General features: G+C 49.7%; 1 protein-coding gene across 2 annotated transcripts in view; it reads left to right on the top strand.

The window, feature by feature from the left end:
• GNG7 (G protein subunit gamma 7) overlaps positions 1-23,243 on the top strand; it is a 42,579-nt gene that overhangs the window by 547 nt on the left and 18,789 nt on the right. For both annotated transcript variants that reach the window (XR_005953516.1, XM_041416436.1), the window contains exons 2-3: positions 12,203-12,269; positions 20,786-20,854. The gene's annotated coding sequence lies outside the window, so the exon portion shown is untranslated. The remainder of the gene's footprint in view (positions 1-12,202; positions 12,270-20,785; positions 20,855-23,243) is intronic.

Here is a 23,243-nt window from a genome sequence, read left to right as displayed (position 1 = left end):
CGTGAGCGGCTCGGAGGGACCCTCGGAGGGTCCCCACGGGGGTCACAGCGCTGGGAGGGATTTTGGCGCAAGGCTCAGGGCGAGGAGATGACGTGGGGGTGTTTGGGGGGCACGGAAAGGGGCCGCGGTGGATTTTTGGGAGGTCTCCAGGTTTTTGGGTGAAGGGATTGAGGGGATGGGGGCTGAGGGGGGTGGCTGGCCCTGAGGGTGGCGTGAGGGGCAGCTTTGGGTGGGTGAGGTGACAAGGGACAGTCGGAATCCATGAGGGGCATGGCTCGCTGCCAGCTGCTTGGGAAGTTGGGTGACTTAGCGGTGAACCAGCCCTGGTTTTGGGGTGACAAAGGAGGCTGGCAGCTCGGCAGAACACCCAAGATCACATCATTTACTTGTTTGTTTCCCGCCGGCGAGTTGAGGGTGGGTTGGTGTGGCGAGGAGCGCGGCACAGCCGTGCCATTCCCGCCTGATCCGGGCAGGATTTGGGAGGCAGCGGGGAATTGTGTGGGTTACATAAAGGAGGGGTGGCTGCAGGATCTGGGTTTTGTGTTATTGAGGTGTAGAGGAGGTAAGTGGGTGCCGCAGACAAAGGGAGAGAGAGAGAGAGAGAGGAATCTGTCTCCTGCTCCTCACTTCCACTTGGAGGTGTGGAATGGGAAGCTGGGCGTCCTTTAGGAGTTGGGGAAGTGCAGGATTGGAGCTGTGGGTGCAAATCTGGGCTTTGCCTCTGTGCTGTGGCCATCAGGTGTGGCCTTAAACCGAACCCAAAGGGGCTGGGCTGGAGCTGTGTCTGCTCTGAGACACCTCTGCTGCTGCTTGGAGGAAGTTATTGTGGTTAAATAAGGGGTTTTTTTTGGGAAAACTGCCACCCTCCAGCTTGGTGAGCCTCGTGGTGCTGCTCCGGACGTGTCCCATGGGAGTGATTCCTACCAGGAGGAAATCTGGTGTGTGACAGACCACAGGAGTCAGCAGCTCAGTATTAATCCAGGCAAACTCGAGGCCTTTTAGGTGATTGCTTGGTTTTTTTCAGCTGCTCAGAGGCTTCTCAGGGCTGAGCTCAGGCCTCCATCCCCGGGAGGTTCCACAGGTCTTTGTGTCCCTGCCGTGTGGGACATTCACAGGCAGGTGAGCAGATCCTCCAGGCTTCAGCTCCCAGCTCAGCTCCGTGGCCACAAAACAAATTCATGGGGGTTTGTGACTCTGTAGCCACCATTTATCCTGTTCTTTTATGGGGAAAAACACCCTGTAAAACAAATTCATGGGAATTTGTGATTCTGTAGCCACCATTTTTCCTGTTCTTTTGGGGGGAGCAAAATGAGAAAAACACCCCCAAAAACCAAAACCCCCCTGTAAAACAAATTCATGGGAATTTGTGATTCTGTAGCCACCATTTTTCCTGTTCTTTTGGGGGGAGCAAAATGAGAAAAACACCCCCAAAAACCAAAACCCCCCTGTAAAACAAATTCATGGGAATTTGTGATTCTGTAGCCACCATTTTTCCTGTTCTTTTGGGGGGAGCAAAATGAGAAAAACACCCCCAAAAACCAAAACCCCCCTGTAAAACAAATTCATGGGAATTTGTGATTCTGTAGCCACCATTTTTCCTGTTCTTTTGGGGGAAAAAATGGGAAAAACCACCCCAAAAACACCTCATAAAACAAATTAATGGGAATTTGTGACTCTGTAGTCACCATTTATCCTGTTCTTTTATGGGGAAAAAAAGGGGAAAACACCCTGTAAAACTAATTAATGGGAATTTGTAACTCTGTAGCCACCATTTATCCTGTTCTTTTGGGGGGAAAAAATGAGAAAAACACCCCCAAAAACACCTCATAAACAAATTAATGGGAATTTGTGACTCTGTAGCCACCATTTATCCCATTCTTTTGTGGGGAAAAATGCGAAAAACACCCCCCAAAAAAAAATCTGGCTCAACAGGGTTAAACGGAGCCGAGTGTCCCAGAGCTTTCCTCCTGCCATCTGCGGCTGTGACACGAATGGAAATGGCTCTTTTGTGTGGCTGCTGGGGGCGCTGCCACGCCTGGCACGGTTTTGGTGCCCATTCCCGTTTTCCTGCTGCATCCCTGCATGTGTTCAACACCCCCCCGAGGGAATTCGTGCACCCGGAGCTGCAGTGGCAGCACAGCAGGGAGGGCAGCTGTGACAGGGGACACTGAGCTTTGTCCCTGCTCATCCCCCTCCTTGTCATCAGCCCCTGGAGCTCGTTAGCCTAACGAGGAGCTGTCCCTGCCCTTGGCTCCAGAGGAACTGGACACTCTGCCCCTTGGAAAAGGCTGATTTGGTGGCAGTTTCCTGATCTGGTGGCTGGTAGGGGATCGTGGCTGTCCCTGCCCCCTTAGGGCTGGGCTGGACGAGCTCCAGCTCTGGAATAATCGCCCTGGGAACGCTCTCTGCTTCCTGGAGGGCTCCAAGTGGCCACTTGTCCAGTGGCCAGAGGGTGGGGGAAGCTGCTGGGGATGAGGTGGCGAGCACAGAGCTGGAGCTGGCACTTTAAAAAATCATTTTAGTGTCTTTTCAGGCCTAAAAATGAGCTCAGGGTGGAAATATGGGATGATTTGGTTGGATTTGTAGCCCCCAGTGCAGCTCTGGAAGAGTTTCCAGAGGCTGTGGGGAGCAGCAGAGCTGGCAGAGGGCTGGGAAAAAGGGGGTGGATGACCCAAAAACCTGGAAAAGCAAGAGGGAATTTTGTGATTGTTTGGGGATTCTTGTGCCTGGAAAAAGAGAGTGAGGGGAAAAAGGGAATTATAGAATATGTCTGTGTTGGTGTGAGATAAGTGAGGGCCCTGCTTGAGGCTGTAGATCCAGTGTTGCTTTCCTCATTTTTGTGAGAAATCAGAGGAGTTGAGGTCAGCAGAAATCCTGGAATGGTTTGGGTTGGAGGGACCTTGGCAGGGCCATCTTCCACTACCCCAGGTTGCTCCAAGCCCCAGAATTCCAACCTGGCCTTGATGTAAAGATCTCACAGCTGAGCTTTGAGGTGGAAAGTTCTGATTGCTCCAATATCCTGGAATTCCTGAAGTGGTGAAACCTCTGATTCCAATATCCTGGAATTCCTGAAGTGGTGAAACCTCTGATTCCCATATCCTGGAATTCCTGAAGTGGTATAAAACCTCTGATTCCAATATCCTGGAATTCCTGAAGTGGTGAAACCTCTGATTCCAATATCCTGGAATTCCTGAAGTGGTATAAAACCTCTGATTCCAATATCCTGGAATTCCTGAAGTGGTGAAACCTCTGATTCCCATATCCTGGAATTCCTGAAGTGGTGAAACCTCTGATTCCAATATCCTGGAATTCCTGAAGTGGTGAAACCTCTGATTCCCATATCCTGGAATTCCTGAAGTGGTATAAAAACCTCTGATTCCAATTTTCTGGAATTCCTGGAGTGGTTCAGCCAGGAATCTCCTGTGCAGAGCTGCATTCTGGATTTCCCAGCTGCAGCCTCTCCGAGCTCTCTGCTCAGGGTGTCTCTGTCCTCCTCACCTGTTCCCAGGTGATTTTTTTTTTGCTTTATCTTCCTCTCCCCTGGCTTTTCCACAAACTGGGAAGGGAACAGAACTAAAAACATCAATCCAGTTCCCTGCCTGCCCGTTGTCACATTCAGCCAAAAAAAAAAAAAAAGAGAAAAGAAAGCAAAGCTGGGAGACAGAGCTTTGTCTTAAACATTAATTAGCACGAGATTTACCCACTTAATTTGTACTTGACGATAAATTGCTGGGATTCAGAGAACTGGCAGAGCCCAGGCCTTGCTTTTGGTCCCCCCTGTCATCATCTGCTGCTGCTTGCTTGTGCCAAAAAGGGACAAAGGAGCCATTGTGCCCCAAACCTCGGTGACATTTGGAGTTTCTGAAAGTGAAACTCGCTCGCAAACGCGCTCGAATTTAAATCTTCCCCCCAAAAAACGCTTCTGAAACGTTGTGTCTTGCACAATCCTGGTCCAAAATGTCTTTTTCCTCCTCCAAAATACCTGAGCAGCCACTAATTAATTTAAAAAAACCCCAACCAAAAGCAGTCGTGGGGATAAATGTGTTTAATTCGGTGAATTTTTGCTGGTGGGGGCTCTGAGGGAGGATTAATCTTTGTTTTGAGGGGTGTAAGGAGCTGGGTTTTTCCTGGGAATGAGCTCTGGGTTCAGCTGATGGTTCCCTTTCCAGCAGGGTTGGAATCTCCAGCAGTTCAGGGTTAGGTTTTTGTGGAATGGGTGGGTAGGGATTGGCTGTGACGTTAAGGACAAAAAAAAACAAAAAAAAAAAAGGAGGAAATTCGGGCACGCTGTTAACGCCGAGACACAAAACAGGAAATTTAGTTAAGGGTTGTGCTTTTTCATCATTTATCCTGTGCTTTTCCCCCTCCTGACAGACAAGAAGGAGTTTTAAAGCACTTCAGCCTGGGTTGGGTCTGTACAGCTGAAAACAATCCCGAATTTCCACGTAAAGATGGATTTTTAGTGACTTTTCAGAAGCTGGAAAAGCCAAGAAACCTCGGCAGCTCCTGCTTTATTTTTGTATTGGAGAAAACAGAGTTGTTGGAAAAATAATCTCACTCCTAATGAGGATGGGGGAGCAGGAAAACGGGCCCTGATTCCAGAGGGAAGGAGATTCCCCCTCTTGGCACTTCCAGGTCCCTCTCAGGTGACAGCAGGGAGGTGACAACCAGGGATGGACACTCTGCTAACACCCCCCAAAAAGCTTCTTTGTTTTATTCCCAACTTGTCCCTTCTGGAAATAAAAAAGAAATCTATTTTTAAATCTATAGAATAGTTTGGAAAGGGTTTTTTTTTTTTTCAGCCCTGGAGGCATTTTGTCCATTTCTGCCTCATCTGCTGTTAGAAAAATGCAGAAGATTGAAACATTTGTGGTGTGGTTTAACCCCTCCAAAGCTCCTCCCGAGCTCGGGAACTGCAGGAGGATTTCTCTGGATGTGCTGCAGGAGCTGCTTTTGGGAGTTTTTTTGTGGTTTTTTTTTCATTTCCTCCACTCTGAGTTACTTCTCTTTTTTTTCTTGCTGGCAAAGGCTCGGTGTTTATGCTCCATAAATCCTGACGTGGCCTGGCTGCTCCTCCAAGCACTTGTGGTGCAATTCCCAAACAAAGATTGGGAATCTCATCAAACTTTTCTATCAGGGAGAAGAGCAAGGCCTGAGGGGCTCTTTATTTCCTTTTTTATTAATGCAAGACCTTTTGGGAAGGCTGACAACTGCTGGTTGTGTTTCCAGCTTGGGAATTCTGTTCCCTGGGTGTGTCTCAGCAGTTCTGGGTGGTTCAGGATCCAGGTGAGTGAGCAGGGAGCTCCAGGTGCTGCATTTCCAGGGATCCACAGGATCTGGCAGCATTTCCAAGGAGCTCCTCACTCCTGGGTGAAGATTGGGAACCGTTTTTCCATGAGAGCTGTGGGAGAATCCATAGAATTGTGCTGGTGTCAGGAAGGTTTAATTGCACTAATCCAAATTAAACCTTGACATTCCCATTGTTTGGGGTATGGAATCCTGATCCATTGGCTTTTTTTAGGATGATCTGGCTTCTTTCAGTGCTTTTCCTTCCAATTTAAATCCCTGTGCTGCTTTCCCTACAAATGCCAGGTGTTCCTTGGAATTGTCCCAGGCCAGGTTGGGAACAGAAAGTGTCCCTGCCACTGCAGGGGGTGGCACTGGGTGGACTTTTCCAACCCAAACCATTCCATGATTTTCCAGACCAGGGCTGTCTGTCCATCAGCTTGGAGCTGTGCAGCACGCCGGGGTTTTTTTGGGAAACAAATCCACGATCCAGACATTCCCAGCAGACATTCTGGCACAGCCAGCAGCGTGATCACAGATATGTCTTTATCTCTCCCAAGTTTATCCTGTTTCACTGAGCTGAGCTGGCTCCTGGTGCTCCAGCATCCCTGAGCTGAGCGTTCCCTGCTCTTCTGGGTGAATCCCTCTTTCCTGGTTTCACTTAAAGAAAGGAAAACAGAGCTCTGGGCTGGTGACAAGGTGGGCATGGGGCAAAGTACTGATCCCAGAGCTCTTTTCCAGTGGAAATTCTCCTTTGGATCCCATTTTGGGGACTCCACAGCCCATTCCACTCCTGTCAGTGCTCCACAGGGCCTCGCTGCAAGCGCAGTTCTGGGAAAGGCAGCAAAATCCCTGGATTTGGGGGGATTTACACCAACAGAGCTGCAATCCAAATTCCTTCCCCAGCATTCCAACACCCAGAGCTTTAAGCCTGACCTATGCCAAGCAGCCCCTTCCCTTTGTAGGGCTGGGATTACCCACAGCATTTTTCCCAGAGGTGCAATCCAGAATTCCACGTTCCTGCAGCAGGAGCTGCTGGAAGCGGCTCTGGGATGGCTCTGGGTGGCAGCCAGGGATCAGTCACAGGGACAGTGGCTTCAGGGAATAATTCTGTCCCTGCAGCCCTGTGGGGCACAGGGGTGGAGGACAAGGAGGGGCTGGCTCCAGGGAATTTATCCCGGTGTTGTTGGGTGCAGTGGCTGAGCCGGGAAGGGATTTTTGGGAATTGCAGAGGGGTGGGAGTGGAGCTGCCACGATTCCCACGCCTTGGGAATGCTGGGATGAGCCACCCAGAGCGGGTCAGTCCCTGATCCCAGCTCTTCCCTCTCTCTCTCTCTGATTGCTAATTAGCTGGTTAACATTCCCTGCCTCATTATCCCACCCTCAGCTTTTCTTCCCGAGGATCTGAGCCTTTCCAGAGGCTCCACACTCTCACACTGGATTAAGCAGTGCCTGTTTGTGAGCACTGCTTGTGGTGTAAACCCAAATTCCAGCCTCCACATTGATCATTTTTAGGGGTACCTCTGAAACCAACGCAGAGTTCCATCCCATTTTGCTGTGGTTTTTGATTTATGGCAGTTCCTGGGGACAATTCCCATTCCTGCATTGCCAGGATAGAGGGAATCAGCATTTCCCTGCCTGCTGGTGAGGAATATCTTTGTGGCAGCCCAGCTTAAGACTATTTTCCCCATTCCAACAGGGACTTTAATTCCATTTTAACACTCCCAGCCACTCCACGAGCTCATTAATGCTCTTTACTGCGGAGAGTTTTGCCCTGTGGCAAAACTTTCAAAATTCTGTGATTTTTTTTTTCAATTTTTTTTAATTTTTTTTTTTCTGTTAAGGTGTGAAAAACGCTGTTCTGGTGTTCTCTGGAAATAGTTCTCACCTTTGGAATAATACTGGAGAGAGGCAGAGCTGCTGAAAATAGCAGCAGCTGCCATAGGCCAGGATGGAGTTGTGTTGTCAGTCATGGGAACAGAAATCCAATTCCACCTGCGGATGAGCATTCCTGAAATAGAAGAGGGGTTGTCAACCACCAGAGGAGATGCATTGTGTGCATCCCTGGTGAGGGGGAAAAAAAAAAAAATCAATCAGATCCACGTTTTCCAGTGGTTTGGAAAACTTGGGAGAGTCCCAAGGTGCTTTTTGGGAGAGGTGGTTTGGCTAAAATTTGGTGGTTTGGAGGTAAATTCAGGAAAAAGCTCGCTGTGATTCCAGAGGGATTCTCAGAGGGAGGTTTTGCCAGCCTGGGGAAGGTGGGGATGGCTCCAGGGTCGGGAAAAGCACTCAGGGAAGGTCGGTGGAGGGGCAGGAAGTTTTTATGGGAGGCTGAACAAAGCTGGGTAGGAAATGGATTCACAGCCAAGGCAGGGGGGCTGCGCTGCTTCCCCGAACTCCAGCGCTCCCGAGGCACTCCAGCTACAAATTCTCCATTTTTCCTGCAATTTCAGAAGCCACAGAGCCTCTGCTGCAGCTGCTTTTCTTCCCCAAACTCCCCCAACCCATTTTTTTAACCATTTTTCCCTGATTTATTCGTCTCATCCTCGAAACTCCTGTCCCCTGCATAAATAAACCCTCCCTCCCTGGTGTTTTCCATGTGCAGGCTGCTGTAATTATGGGTTTGGATTCCTGCTGGGACTGATTGTGTCGAGCTGATCCAAGTGCTGGTGCCCATGGATGGGGTTTGGGGCTGCTGATTAAAATAAAACAGAATGGCTGGGTGGGAAGAGGGGTGGGCCTGGCCACCTTCCATTTCATTCTAGAACAGATTGGAAAAGCTTTTTGTCCACATCTATATTTTCCTGAATGTTCTTCTAGGTTTTATCCAAGCAGGAATATTTTCTCCTCTGTGCTCTGGGTGGTTGTAAATTCCAGGACTTGTAAAATTTGTTATTTCTGCATTTTCCTGGATCTTAAATTTCCGTGGGATTAGCCAAGGAAAAACCCATTTTTGTCAAAATAAGATCAGGGATGCTGAGGGCTGGCAGTGCTCCTCATCCATTCCTTCCAGGATAACACCATGATCCTGGTTTAAATTGTTGTGGAGCTGATGGTTGCAGTAGGAAGTGGAGGAGAGGTTCCAGGATTGAATGAATAGCTGTCCCTAATGCCTGTGTGCCTTCCCATCAGCCCAAAGGGAGTGGGAATGAGAAAGAATTCCAGGAGCAGAGCTGGATAAAGCTGTAGAAAGACTTTTTAAATGTGCTGGGAAAAAAACCCAAAAAAAAAAAACAAAACCAAAACTGGATTGGGAAGTGAGAGCCCATAAATCTGTCACCTCTCTGGGAATGGGAATTTGCTCCATTCCCTGGATTCCCAGCAGATCCTGCTCTAATCCAGGGCTATAAATACTCCCAGTTTGCCTTCCTGGCTGACAGGGATCTCGTTAGGAGCAGGATTTTGTGGAATTCAAAGGCTTTTTGCTCTTTGAAGGTTTGTTGGTGGAGCTGGGAGTGAGGATGACACAAGGAGAGCTGGGATCCCGTTCCTGCCAGGATCCTGAGATATTTCCTGCTCTGTGGGATGGGACCCACACTCGGTGTTCCAGGGCTGGAAGGAGCTTCCCTCCAAGCTCCTGAGCTGGTCCATCCTGAGGGACAGGGATTTTCCAGCTTTGCCAGCTCCTGGAGGGATTTTAGGAAGGAATTCCTCCCTGTGAGGGTGCTGAGGGAATGGGATGGAATTCCCAGAGCAGCTGTGGCTGCCTCTGGATCCCTGGGAGTGTCCAAAGCCAGGCTGGAACAACCTGGGATAGTGGGAGGTGTCCCTGCCCTTGGGGTGGGATGGGATTTGAGGTCCCAAACCCAAACCATCCTGAGGCTCTGTGACCCAAAACAGGATTTTTCTCCAAGTCTCACATCCATGATCCTGTCAGGGCAGCCCTGAGGGGTTTTGGTGTAAATCCCGAGGTTTGGGAGCTCAGACCAGGCAGGAAAAGGCTCCACTGAACTCCCACTGGCTTTCCTGCAATCCCAACTGGTTTTCCCCAATTATTTCTGTGTGTGTGGGGCCAGCTCTGCCCTTCCCTGTGCCACGTCCTGGGGGTTTTGTCCTTGTCCCCAGCGGGTCCTGGTGGCACCGTGGGGCTCTCCAGAGGCATCCCTGGCACAGAGCTCCTGCTTCCAGCTGGCTCCAGGACCTGGGATGAGTTTTCCCAATTCCCAGACAAATGGATGAGTTTTCCCAGTTGCCATCACTGCCGTTCCCTGCTGTCCCCAGGGCAGAGCCACAGCAGCAACAGGCAAACATCCTGAGCTTCCTGGTGCCTGGGACATCCCTGGCTCCCAGTGCATCCCTGCTCCAGGTGCTGCTCCCTGGCTTTTATCTGGGCTGGGTTTTGCTGTTAATGATTACACAGGGAGCGGTTCCCTCTGGAAAGCTGAGCCTGGCACTGCCCTGAGGCCTCCTGCAGCTCCAGCCCTGCTCCCCTGGTTGGTTTTTGTCATCCTTGGAAAAAAAGCTGGGATAATAATTTGTATTCTCTGCTCCCTGTGGGGTTTATTCCCTTAAAATTCCAGTGTGAATCGGGGGTTTCTCTGCCCAGAACAGAGGGATGCTCTGCTGAGGAATTAAATCCCAGAGTCCCATCTGGGGCAGGAAGGGAACACAAACCTGGCTGGGATATTTACCCTGATGACGTTGGTGGGGCTGGCTTTTATCAGAGGTGTTTTCCGAGGGATAAATTAAACATTGGGAAGGGTTTTAGGGAAGCAGAGCTCTGTAACCACGTCCTGGCCACTTGTTCCAAACAAAAGCAGGAACTGATGAGGTGTGAGAGCTGTGAGGCAGCCGGGGTGTGGGGAGAACATGGGGATCTTTGTTCTGTGCCCTGGCCCCGTGTCCGTGGGGATGGGGCTCCTCAGATCCTCAAACCCTTCCCTGAATTCCCTCTGTTTCCTTTGCTTCTGCTGTGCTGGGGCCCAAACTCTGCCTTTTTTGTTTTTTTTTTTTCCCTTTTGCAGATGTCATTCTCTGCCACCTGACAAAGGAACAGAATGCAGCAATTTTCCCTAACCTAAATAGTGGCTCTGTATTTCCAGCTCCCCTGGAACTGGAATTAATTTAGTGTGTGGGCTTTTTAATTGGCTCGTTGTGGGGAGGAACAGAAGATGAAATGCTGCAGCTCTGCCTTCCTCTTCCCTTTCTTTCCTTAAATCTTTGTCACTCTCCTTGTCTTTCACTTCCATGAGTCGCTCAGGTTATTTTTCCCTGGTTTCTTTTGTTGAAAGTCCCCTCTGCCAGCCTCAGGAATATCATGGATGGGCTGCTTCCTTCTCCTGGGCCAAATCCCCTGTGGGGAGGTGAACTGGGAGTTGTTTCTCCAGTCCTGAGGTTTGGGGAGGTGGGGGATGCATGGATGATGGATGGAGGGATGGATGATGGATGGATGGATAAGGGATAGATGATGGATGGATGGATGAATCCATGGATGGTTGAGGGATGGATGGACAGACAGACACAGGGATGGATGGATGATGGATGGAGGGATGGATGATGGATGGATGGATAAGGGATAGATGATGGATGGATGGATGAATCCATGGATGGTTGAGGGATGGATGGACAGACAGACACAGGGATGGATGGATGATGGATGGAGGGATGGATGATGGATGGATGGATAAGGGATAGATGATGGATGGATGGATGAATCCATGGATGGATGCATGAATCCATGGATGGATGGATGAATCCATGGATGGATGAGGGATGGATGGACAGACAGACACAGGGATGGATGGATGGACAGACACAGGGATGGATGGATGATGGATGGACTAATGGATGATGGATAGATGATGGATGGATGGATGATGGATGGATGGATGGATGGATGGATGGATGGATGATGGATGGAGGATGGATGGATGATTGATTGATAGATGATGGATGATGGATGGATGGATGGACATGGATGAATGGATGATGGATGGATGAATGGACATGGATGGAGGGATGGATGATGGATGGACGGACGGTGGATGGACATGGATGGAGGGATGGATGGATGATGGATGGAGGGATCGCATCCCTCATTCCCATGGAGCCATCTTCAGACTGGGATATGGAATTGCACAGCCTGGGAGCTGCCAGGCTTTCCCCCCACCAAAAGCATCTCTTTTGGAATCCATGTGTTCAAAGCCAGGTCTGAGTTGGTAGAAACTGGGTTTTTATCCCAGATTCCATGGATGAGCATGGAGAAAGCCTCAAGTGCCACCTGCATCATCCTCACTAAACCTCTCCTGTGAGGACTTTTAGGATTTCATCTCCCCTCCAAAAAAATCTCAAAGGCAGATCCTGAACATATTGAAATGTAAATAAACCACCCCAAAGGACACACTCCTCGTGTGGCTGGGTGGATTTAAATCGATTTGGAGTGGGCTGGGATTCCAGCAGGGAGAAAACAGGGAAAACACAGGGAAAAATGGAGATGGGGAAAAGGTGTGAGGCGCTTTAAATAGTTCAGGGATGGGCCGGGATTCCAGCAGGGAAAAACAGGGAAAACACAGGGAAAAATGGAGATGGGGAAAAGGTGTGAGGCGCTTTAAATAGTTCAGGGATGGGCCGGGATTCCAGCAGGGAAAAACAGGGAAAACACAGGGAAAAATGGAGATGGGGAAAAGGTGTGAGGTGCTTTAGATAGTTCAGGGATGGGCTGGGATGCCAGCAGGGAAAACACAGGGAAAAAACAGGGAAAAAACAGGGAAAAAATGGAGATGGGGAAAAGGTGTGAGGTGCTTCAGCTGGTGGGCTCAAACCTGGTGTTGAGAGGAGCTGGAATTCCCTGCAGGATCCTTTCAATTGCTGAAAATTCTCTCAATTTTTTTTTTTTTTTTTAAATTTTAGGAGATTTGTCCTTTCCCCTATTGCTGAAAATTCTCTCAATTTTTTTTTTTTTTTTGTTTAATTTTAGGAGATTTGTCCTTTCCCCCCTGCAGCGAGTGCCCTGTGTGCCACAGGAGGTGGGGACACCTGCCCAGGTAGGTGCCAGCAGCACCCACAGACACCCAAACACCTCCTGAGCCCCAAATCAGGGCATTTCTCACCCGAAATTTGGGTGGCAAGGATCCTAAAGCCCATCCAGTCCCTTCCCTTCCACCATCCCAGGGTGCTCCCAGCCTGGCCTTGCCATGGGGCAGCCACGCTGTCCATGGTCACCTGTGCCAGGTGGCACTGGGGACTGTCCCTCCACTGAGCTGTCCATGGTCACCTGTGCCAGGTGGCACTGGGGACTGTCCCTCCACCCAGGTGGTGACCTGGGGACACACAGAAATCTGATGTGGAGCTCCTGCCTCTGACTGGAATGGTTCTTCATGAAACAATTCCATTCTTTCTCCTGGAACTGGCTGATCCTTCAGCTCCCCTCCATCCCAAACCCCTCTGTGACACCACAATATCACCACTCTTTAGGTGTTTCAATATTCTCCATCTTAAAAATTCTTAATTTTCAAAAAGATCTGAGTTTTCCTAAGAGGATCCAAAGGTTAATCAAGGTCACAAGTCACTGACCTGCCTCAGGAGCAGCTCCAGAGGTGTTCCCCTGCTCCTCCCAGGAATACCCAGCCAGGCCAGAGTTGTTTCTTGGGCAGAAATCATTTTTTTTAGGAGATTCCAGCGGGTTTTTGTCCTCAGTCCCGGCTTTAGGCTGGATTTGGAGTCTCCAAGAGAGGGCACTGTGTCCCTGGCAGTGGAGCCGTGGATGAGCTGCCAGCCCCGAGCTCCTCATCCCAGGGAGCCGAGTAATTAACTGAGACACTCATTAGCAGCTGCTTTGGGGGCTGGACATCCTCATGTGACCGCTGGTCTTCTCCCTCCATCCCTGGCAGCGCTTCCTCTTGCCTCACTTTGCTAAAAAAAAAACCAAAAATGTCTCTTCCCTGTCCCACTTTGCCCTGGTTTGTGCACTTGGGGTGTCCTCCAGGAGGGGACAGATGTGGGGTCCCTGGGAGCCTCGCTGGGAGTCACAGGTTTCATCCAAACCAGGAGGAAAACATGGAAAAAAAACAAAAAGAGGAAAACTCAGGGAGGTTTTTCTCCTTGTAATTTCTTGTGGGAAATGTTCGTGCTGCAGCTCAGAGCAAATCTTTGTTCACAAATTTGTGGGGAAGTGGGGATTTTATTTCTTCATTTCTCCAGCCCCAGGTGCTCAGGAGGGACCTGAGAGGAGGATTTGAAGCTCTGCCCTGGATGTTTTGGGGTGGTTGCCCTGGTGCCATTTTTGGCTAATTTGCTATTTATAGAGGGATATTTTTAGGGATGTGACAAGTCCGGCTCTGGACCTGGAACTGGGGATATTTATGGAGCACAAAGGGGCAGAATTGAAGCTGTGGTGCTGCTCCATGGAGGGGATTTAGTCCTGGGAGTGAGCTGAGCATCCAGAGAGACACCCAGGGGCTGGAGCCAGGCCAGGGAGGGGGCTGGAGAATTCCTGAGGAAGATGGAAAAGGGATTGGAGAAATCTAGAGAGAGTTGGGAATTCCTGAAGGAGTTGGGAGTTCCTGAAGGAAAGGGCTGGAGAATTCCTGAGGGGGCTGGGAAAGGGCTGGAGAATTCCTGAGAGAGATGAGAAAGGGACTGGAGAACTCTAGAGAGAGTTGGGAATTCCTGAAGGAGGTGGGAAGGGGCTGGGGAATTCCTGAGAGAGATGGAAAAAGGCTGGAGAATTCCTGAGGGAGATGGGAAAGGGATTGGAGAACTCTAGAGAGAGTTGGGAATTCCTGAAGGAGGTGGGAAGGGGCTGGGGAATTCCTGAGAGGGCTGGGAAGGGGCCCAGCCTGGAGAAAAGCAGGATCAGAGGGACATTCCCAATGTCCCCAAGTCCCCAAGAGGAGGGGACAGGAGGGGCTCTGCTCCCAGGGGACACCAGGACAGGAGGGGACAGCCCCAGGGTGCTCCAGGTGGGACAGCAGCAGGAATTTCCCCCTGGAAAGGGTTGTTAAACTTTGGGAAGGGCTGCCCAGGGAGGTTTGGGGTCCCCATCCCTGGAGGTGGGGACAAGGTGGGGGTCAGGCACAGCCTGGTGATCCCAGAGCTCTTTTCCAGCCTCAATGATCCCGTGCTCCTGATTTTTTTTCCCCTTTTTTAATCTCTTTGTGGTGCCAATCAGGACTCTCACACACCTCTCTGATTTTTAGGAGCAGCTTTTCGTGCTCTCAGTTCTCCCCCCATTCCTGAAGTGACACAAATCCCCTTTTTTTGGGACTTTTATCCTGCAGAAATGGAGCTGCCCTGGCTGAGGAATCGCAGGTGGATCCCATTTCCCAGGGATCATTAAGACATTTAATTTTTTCACTAATTGCCTGTATAAAATTGCTGATCCTGGAAGATTGAGGGCACTTGTGTAACACAAACCACATTGAAACAACCTCACAAGTTGCTCTGAGGTGAAACAGCCACGTTTAAACCCAAACCTTGCATCCAAATCCTTCCTCTGGATATTTTCCTCCTTTCCCTCTTTTCTGTGGTGAACTTTTCCCAGCTGGGAGGAAAAATGGGAATATTCCCTCCCTGGGGAGTGTCTGGTTCAGTTGGTTTATCAGGATTCTTTTTGTGGGGTGTTTTTAGGGATTTTAAACAACTTGATGATTAACATTTTACTGGAGAAATTCCCAAATTGTTGGAGCAACCTATGGAACAACTCTGCAGCCTTGAGCTGCTCTGAGAACACTGCAAAGCAAATTCCTGCTGGCTTTTCCAGCAGCCCTCCAGGAATCCCAAACCTCAGCATCCCATCTGGTATTTCCAGTGCCAGGAATTCCCCTCAGCTGGATCCTCTTTCACCTCCTCTTCCCCTTCCACGCAGTTGTTGGTGTGCATTTCTTTTTTTTTTTGGATGAAAGGAAGCTGGAAAGTCAAAGCCATCCCTGGAGTACCCCGAGCAGGGGGAGCTGCTGCTCCAGCACAGTTTGTTCCGTGAGCGTGGGGACATTTTTAAAATCTCATTTTCCAAACAACTCCTGGAAATTGGCATCCCAGAAGCAAAAACTCTTTTAAAAATAGCTCTGAAATGAGCCCTGTTGTTTCCGTGGCCCCTTGTCCTGAGGATCCCTGAAACTCTGGAGGGGTTTGAGGAGATTCTGCTGAGCAGAATCCCCAAACATTTCCTGAGGAATGGGTTCCTGTGAGGAATGAGCTCCTGCTGCTGGAATGCTGCTCTCTGCAGGGTTTATTTTAAATTTTTTCCCCTCTTTTGCTCAGAGGAAAAGCAATTCCTGGGCAGGAATGCCTGAGAGGGTTGGAAAAATCCCTTGGAATATCCCAGGTGGGGAAATGTGCAGCTCCTTGGATCCACGAGGCATTCCACATTTTAAATCCACTTCTGCATTAATCTGGTTTATTTCCCCTGGTCTGGAATTTCACCTTTCCCCCCACACAGCTCCACCTGTGCACAGGTGTGTGAAGTGGGGTGCCCTGCTCAGAAATCCCAAAATTCCTGAGCCTCCCAGGGGCAGGATTTGCTCATGGAAAGATTTTAAAATGCCAAGTGTGGTCACTTAGGTCCTGTGCTCAATTTCCTGAGCTCAGATCCCTGGGGGTGTGAATCCTGCAGACCCTTTTTGCTTCCCTCTCCTCCAATTCTTCCCTTTTTAGGACTTCAAAAAAATATTCCAGAGCCCGTTGCCAGCACAGACTTCCCAATGAGCTTCCAACAGCAAATGAGTGCTGGCTGAAGCAGCTTTCCCAAAAAAAAAAAAAAACCAAAAAAACCCATCTGGAAAAGGGCACAGGGAAAGAAGGATCTGCTCATCCCCTGGAGGAGCTGCCAGGGAAAAGTTCACGTCTGAAGCTCTGCCCTGGATGTTTTGGGGTGGTTGCCCTGGTGCCATTGTTGGACAATTTGCTATTTATAGGGGGATATTTTTAGGGATGTGACAAGTCCGGCTCTGGACCTGGAACTGGGGATATTTATGGAGCACAAAGGGGCAGAATTGAAGCTGTGGTGCTGCTCCATGGAGGGGATTTAGTCCTGGGAGTGAGCTGAGCATCCAGAGAGACACCCAGGGGCTGGAGAATTCCTGAGGGGGCTGGGAAAGGGCTGGAGAATTCCTGCAGCATGGAATTCCTGCAGAACAGAATTCCAGGGGCTGGAGAATTCCTGCAGCACAGAATTCCAGGGACACAGAACTCCTGCAACACAGAATTTCAGCAGCACAGAATTCCTGCAGCAGGGAATTCCAGGGACACAGAATTCCAGGGGCACAGAATTCCTACAGCACAGAACTCCAGCAGCACAAAACTCCAGCAGCACAGAACTCCAGCAGCACAGAATTCCAGTAGCACAGAACTCCTGCAGCACAGAACTCCTGCAGCACAGAATTCCAGCAGCACAGAATTCCTGCTACACAGAATTCCTGCTGCTGAGCTGGGAGCTCCTCCTGGAAAGGCTCCTGCTCCTTCCCCCAGCATTCCTGGCTCCAGAGGGGAATTCTGGTTGGGTGGGCTGCAGGATCCGGTTTCCTTCCTGGCTCTGGCCCTCCAGGATGCTTCACATTCCCAACTGTTGGTGCTTCCAGGGAACTGGGGAAGGAATTCCCCTTCCTGCTGCCCACACCCGCTCAGAGGCTTCTCTGAAAGGGACGGTTCTGCCTTGGCAGGGTCAGGGAAGGAAGGAAGGCAGGCCAGGGAAACCTGGATACAGGCAGGGAAATCTGGAGAGAGGCAGGGAAACCTGGAGAGAAGCAGGGAAACCTGGAGAGAGGCAGGAAAACCTGGATAACAGGCAGGAAAACCTGGATAACAGGCAGGGAAACCTGGAGAGAGGCAGGAAAACCTGGAGAGAGGCAGGGAAACCTGGATACAGGCAGGGAAACCTGGATACAGGCAGGGAAACCTGGAGAGAGGCAGGAAAACCTGGATACAGGCAGGATTTTGCCCCGGCTGTCAGTGTGACATTCCCAGCAGGAATGGCCAGTTGTGGGGAGGGGACAGAGCCTTCCCAAGCCCTCCAGGCCCAGACCCAGGGAGTGTTTCCCAGAGGAAATGGCCACGTCTGGGCCACAGGGAAGGCTCGGTGTCCCTGGGTGTCCCTGTGTCCCCAGGGCATGTCCCCATGTCCCCAGTTCGTGTTCCCGTGTCCCCAGTTCGTGTCCCCAGGGTATGTCCCCATGTCCCCAGTTCATGTCCTGTGTCCCCAGTGCGTGTCCCCAGTTCATGTCCCGTGTCCCCGTGTCCCCAGTGCGTGTCCCCAGTGCGTGTCCCCGTGTCCCCAGTGCGTGTCCCCAGCTGGGCTGGCAGCACAGCTCCGTGTCTGTAAACAGGAGCCTGTGGAATATCCAGTTCCAAACCTTTGCACAGGACAGGGCTGGCAGGAAGGAGGGGGCAGAGTTTATTCCAGCTGAGGTCAGCCTTGTTCTCCTCCCAGAGCAGGGATCCTGTAAACAACGGGACAGCCAGAGATGGGATCCTGTCCCTCTGGAAAGCTCCGGGGTTGTTTTTCCCTCTGCTTGTGGTGTAGCTGCTGCCAGGTCCCCGTGGGGTCTCTGCAGGGCTCTGAGAGCAGCTGGAAACCTGAAATTTAACCATTTTTAGTGCTGGAGCCCCTGTGTTGCTTTGGGAAGGAGAGCACAAAAGGAGAAACCCAAAGCAGCCAAAAATTCCAGGGAAAACCAACAGAAATAAGGCACAGGTTGTGCTGTCACTGCAGGCTTTCAGCTCAGCTCCAGCTGCCTGGGTCTGAAGGGAATTCTCATTATTGATTAATCTGCCATTAATTTCTTCATTTTACCTGGGAAAACAGCCTGGCTGAGGGGTTTGGAATGGATTTGGAATGGGTTTGGAATGGATTTGGAATGGGTTTGGAATGGGTTTGGGCTGGTTTGGAATGGGTTTGGGCTGGTTTGGAATGGGTTTGGGGCAGTTTGGAATGGGTTTGGAGGTGCTTGGGTTTGGGGTGGTTTGGAATGGGTTTGGAATGGGTTTGGGGGTGCTTGGGTTTGGGGTGGTTTGTGTGGAGCTGATTCCAGCAGCAGCAGCAGCTTCACCTCCATGGAATGGTTTGGCTTGGAAAATCCCTCTGAAGTCAGGATGGCAGCTGAAGGTTGGCTCTTTTCCCAAAATTCCTGGTGGCATTCCCTGCCCATGGAACCTCCCAGGTGCTGCTGCATTTTGTCAGCCCCACATCCTGCTCGTGGCCCTGTTTGTCAGCTGCACTGGGTTGATGAATTCCCTGGAATTTCAGTCCTTTTGGGTCCATTGCAGGATTCTGGGGGGAGTCAGGACTGCTCCAGCAGGAGATCCTGATGATCCAGGTGCTTTTTTCCACCCCCCCATCCCCAGAATCCAGGGATTTTTGGATGGTGCTGTGGAAAACCTCCCTGGAGCAGTGGGAATGGCTGGAAGTGCCCAATTCCAGAGGCTTGGAGCAACCTGGGGCAGTGGGAAGGGTGGAACTGGCTGGGATTTGAGCTGCTTCCAGCCCAAACCATTCCAGGATTCTGTGATCCTCAGGGATTGCCCATTCCAAGGCCAGTTCTGAGCCTGGAGCTGTTTGTGCCTTTATCCCTGACTCCTTTTTGCTCTCCTGACCTGCCCCAAATTCAGCCTTTTTTTTTTTTTGCCTGCCCTCACCTTCCTATTTCCACAGAGAGCTGGTCCTGGAATGTGAAATCTGTAAAAATCCCTGTTGAAAAAAAAAGCAAAACAAACAAAACAACTTTAAACTGCTTTTTTTGGCCGTTCCTCATCCCTGAATCCACTGCAATCTGCAGAAGGAGGAGGTGAAAGGAACCCTGGCCTGAACCCCAGCCCAGAATCACTGACGTGGGTTTGACTCCTTTAGAAAAACCAAAACAAAACAAGAAAAAAAAACCCAAAAAACAAACCCAAACCTGTTTGTGTTCAACCAGCGAGCAGGGAAAACAAGCAGGGCTGGATTTCAGCTCTGATGGATTCTTGGAATTCATCCCTGCTCTGCCTTCAGCTGGGTTGAGCAATGTTTTACTGGGAAGGGGACGTGAGGCACGAGGGGTTCTCGGGGGGGTTTTGGGAGCTCTCCCAAGGGCAGCTCGTTCCTGCAGCCTGGGACTGAGGTTTTCTTGGAAATTCAACCTGCCAGGATGTGCTCAGCCTGAGGTTTTCTGTGCTGGAATGCTCTCTGACTGTCCCTGGAGTGATGGAAATGCTGCTTCTTTTTTCATATTCTCCCCCCTCACCAAAAAAAAAATGATGCAAATTCCTCTTGTTCATATTCTCATCTGAAATGGGGCAAACTCTTCTTCATATTCCCCTAAAAAAATGGGGGAAACACCTCTGCCTCCCATCATTCCCTCTCAAAAATGGGGCAAACTCTTCCTCCTCTTCATATTCTCCTCTAAAATGGGGAAAATCCTCCTCTTTTTCATATCCCAAAAAAAAAATGATGCAAATTCCTCTTGTTCATATTCTCATCTGATATGGGGCAAACTCTTCCTCTTCTTCATATTCCCCCCAGAAAATGGGGGAAACTCCTCTTCTTCATATTCTCCTCTAAAATGGGGGAAATTCCTCCTCTTCTTCATATCTCCCCCCCAAAAAAAAGATGCAAATTCCTCTTCTTCATATTCTCCTCTAAAATTGGGGAAATTCCTCCTCTTTTTCACATTGCCCCCAAAAAATGATGCAAATTCCTCTTCATATTCTCATCTGATATGGGGCAAACTCTTCCTCTTCTTCATATTCCCCTCTAAAATGGGGGAAATTCCTCCTCTTCTTCATATCTCCCCCCCAAAAAAAAGATGCAAATTCCTCTTCTTCATATTCTCCTCTAAAATTGGGGAAATTCCTCCTCTTTTTCACATTGCCCCCAAAAAATGATGCAAACTCTTCTTCATATTCTCCTCTAAAATTGGGGAAATTCCTTCTCTTTTTCATATTCCCCCCAAAAAATTATGCAAACTCCTCTTCATATTCTCCTTTAAAATTGGGGAAATTCCTCCTCTTTTTCACATTCCCCCCAAAAAATGATGCAAACTCCTCTTCTTCCTATTCTCCTTTAAAATGGGGGCAATTCCTCCCCCCAAAAAAAGGTGCAAACATTTCTCCCTCTCCTCATTGCCTCCTAAAATGGGGAAACACTTCCTATTCTTAACATTCCCTCCAAAAAAATGAGGCAGGCAAGCCTTTCCAACCTTTCCAACCCCTCACTCCCCTCAAAAATGATGCAAACTTCTCTTCTTCATTTTCCCTCCCCAAAATGACACAAACCCCTCTCCCTCCCTGCTTTCCCCCCATAAAAAATGCAATTTAGACCCAAATATTTCCCTGAGCCCTCACCCAGGCCGTGGCTGTGATTTATAAAAACAGAGAATTCCACATCTTCCCTGTCATTATTCTGATTATTGATCAGTAAATGTCAGCCCTGATTTTCCAATGAATAATTGGATGTTGATCAAACCAGGGATGTCCCTCACCAAGGCTGATTAATGCCATGATGGAGCAAATATCCCAAATTATAACTCCATTAGTAACACAGCTCCATCTGCTCGTGCTCATGGATCTGAATTCCCATTTTTCTTGGCAGGAGCAATCGAGGAATCCAGAAAAAATCAAGGAATCCACACGGAGAACGAGGCTGCTCTGCAGTAGGAAGGTGAGCAGAGACCTCGTGGTTTGTCTCCTTATTGATTAATTTGCCCTTAATTGCTTCATTTGATCTGGAAAACGATCTGGATGAGGGCTTTGGAATGGGTTTGGAGGTGGATTTGGATTCTGAAGTGCTGACTGTGGGTGCTGCTGCTTATGGGGCCTCGTTATGTGCCAGCAATTACCTCGTTAATTAATTAGGGGGGGGAGATCTCTGCGTTCCAGAGGGGACCTGGAGCTGTGTGGGAGCCGCTGTTCCATGGGAAGCTCTGTGAAGGGCTTACTTGAGGGTTTTTGGGGTTTTTTTGGGTTTTTTGGGGTTTTTTTTGGCCTTGTTTGATGTTTTTTGGGGTTGTTTGGAGGTGACAAACCCAGAGCTGGGAACTGTGGCTGTGTTGTCCCAGGGCTGGATCATCCTCAGGGTTTCCAACAACTCTGGATCCTGTTGGAATAACCTCGGGAATTCAAGGGGCAGGAGGCTGAGCCCTCCCTGGATTTGTGAGGGGTTTGAGCTCCCCACAGGGGCTTTGGGACAGGAGGACATTGGGGTGATGATGATGATGATGAGGATGATGATGATGATGAGCAGTTGCTGCTCCTGGGTCACCCGAAGAGCTGAGATCCAGGAGGTTCCAGAGCTCTGCATTTCCCCGTGTGTCTCAGCCAGGCTTTGCGAAATGGAAATGAGCTGATTTTGTGCATTTTGGTTGAAAAAATCCCTTAAAATCCCATTTTTTGGGGAGGAAAAATCTTCCAGGATTCCCTTGCCTGCAGTTCCCCTCTGCGGGCGGCAGAGGGCGCGCTTGGGCCGCGGTTCTGGGGCTTTGCTTTTATTATTAATTCTCAAATTATTATTTCTTTATTATTTGGATTTAATATCATTATTTAGATGGAGATTCCTTAATCAAAGCGCTCTCAATGCTTTAATTAAAACTGGAGCCACCAGCAGAGCGGGCTGAGGCTCTGCAGATCCACCAGGAGCACTGGGGCTTTCCCAGGGGGATGAGGATGAGGATGAGGATGAGGATGAGGATGGATTTTCCCCCACTCTTCACCCTGAACCAAACTCTTCACCACAACCCCAACCCAAAAAAATGCCCCCAAAAATCAAAACTGCTGCCAAACTCCTGGGTGCCATCAGCAGATGGCAGCACCCTGCCCTGCTCGCCGTGTTATTCCTGGCTGGGAGATTCCCTGGATCCAACCCCACAGTCTAGACTGACTGACAGACGGGATTCCTGTGCTCTTAGGTAAGCACGGACAGACACCCATTATGCAAATTCCCAGCCGGAGCAGCCTCCCAAACATTCCTCAGATTGTCTAAATAAGGTGCTGTTTCAGACCCAAACTGCAGCCAGGATTTTGGGTGCCTTCCAGCTGGAGGTGGGATTTTTTTTTTTAATTCTTCTCTTCTTCCCCTGATCAGCACAGCCTGAGTTTTGGCCTCAACAACTGCCCAGATGTGCAGGGAGGAGAGAAAATTGGGCAGATAAAAAACTTTCAGGCTCCTGTGCCACTTACTGCTGCTGCTGGCTGCTGTTAAATCTATTTTATATCTATTTTCTATCAAGATTGCACAGAATTCGTGGCATTTTTTGCTCTCTGAGCTGCAGAAATCCCATCTGAGCGGGGAAGGGAAGTGCTGGAGGGTGCAGTGACCCAGCCTTGCACGGAGGTGTTGCCCTCTCAGGGCCTGCCTGACTCATTCCTGGGGCTGGAGGAGGTGGGGATGGATCATCAGGGATGATCCAGAGGCTTTGGAGCAGTCTGTGGCATTTGCACTCTGTCCTTTTTGCACACAGAAATTCAAAGAGCCTTTCAAACCCCGTGACTGCACAGTTGTTTGTGCTGCTCTGGCTGTTCCATCATCATCCTGAATTTCCCAGGAATTCTCCTTCCTGGTTCTGTCCCTAAAATCCATCCCTAAAACCTGTGGCTAAAATCTCTCTGGAAAATCTCTCCTTAAAGTCTCCCCTGCCCCATCCTGGAGCTGCTGCAGCCCCCTCAGAGCTCAGGGCTGAGTGGCAGCTCCTGAGCTTCTCCAGGAGTTGGGAATTGGCCCTTAGCCCTGCCAGGAAAACATTGGAAAGGCTCCTGCTCCCGAATCCACGTGCATTTCTGGGAATTCACTTGGAAGGGTGGTTCAGAAATCCCTGCACAGGGTGGTGCTGGCTGGGGTGAGGAGTTTGCTCTGGTTTCTTTGTTTCTGTCGGTACCAGCTCTGCTCTTCTAGTCCTTGCCTAAACAAAGGCAAAAAGAAATCTGTTGTGTTGTTTTCCTTTTTTAAATTGCATCATCCCTCCTGTTTTCCTGAGTGTTGTTTATTTGGGAGCACAGTTAATCCTTCAAGGATTAAAGGGAAAGGAAAGGTTGGGATGTTCACCCTTGTTTTAGGG

This window comes from Onychostruthus taczanowskii, unplaced genomic scaffold, assembly GCF_017590055.1.
Source record: "Onychostruthus taczanowskii isolate IOZ18803 unplaced genomic scaffold, ASM1759005v1 scaffold106, whole genome shotgun sequence".
Lineage (NCBI taxonomy): Eukaryota > Metazoa > Chordata > Aves > Passeriformes > Passeridae > Onychostruthus > Onychostruthus taczanowskii.
The sequence above is the reverse complement of the archived record's forward strand: the minus strand, read 5'-3'. Positions and strand labels throughout refer to the sequence as shown.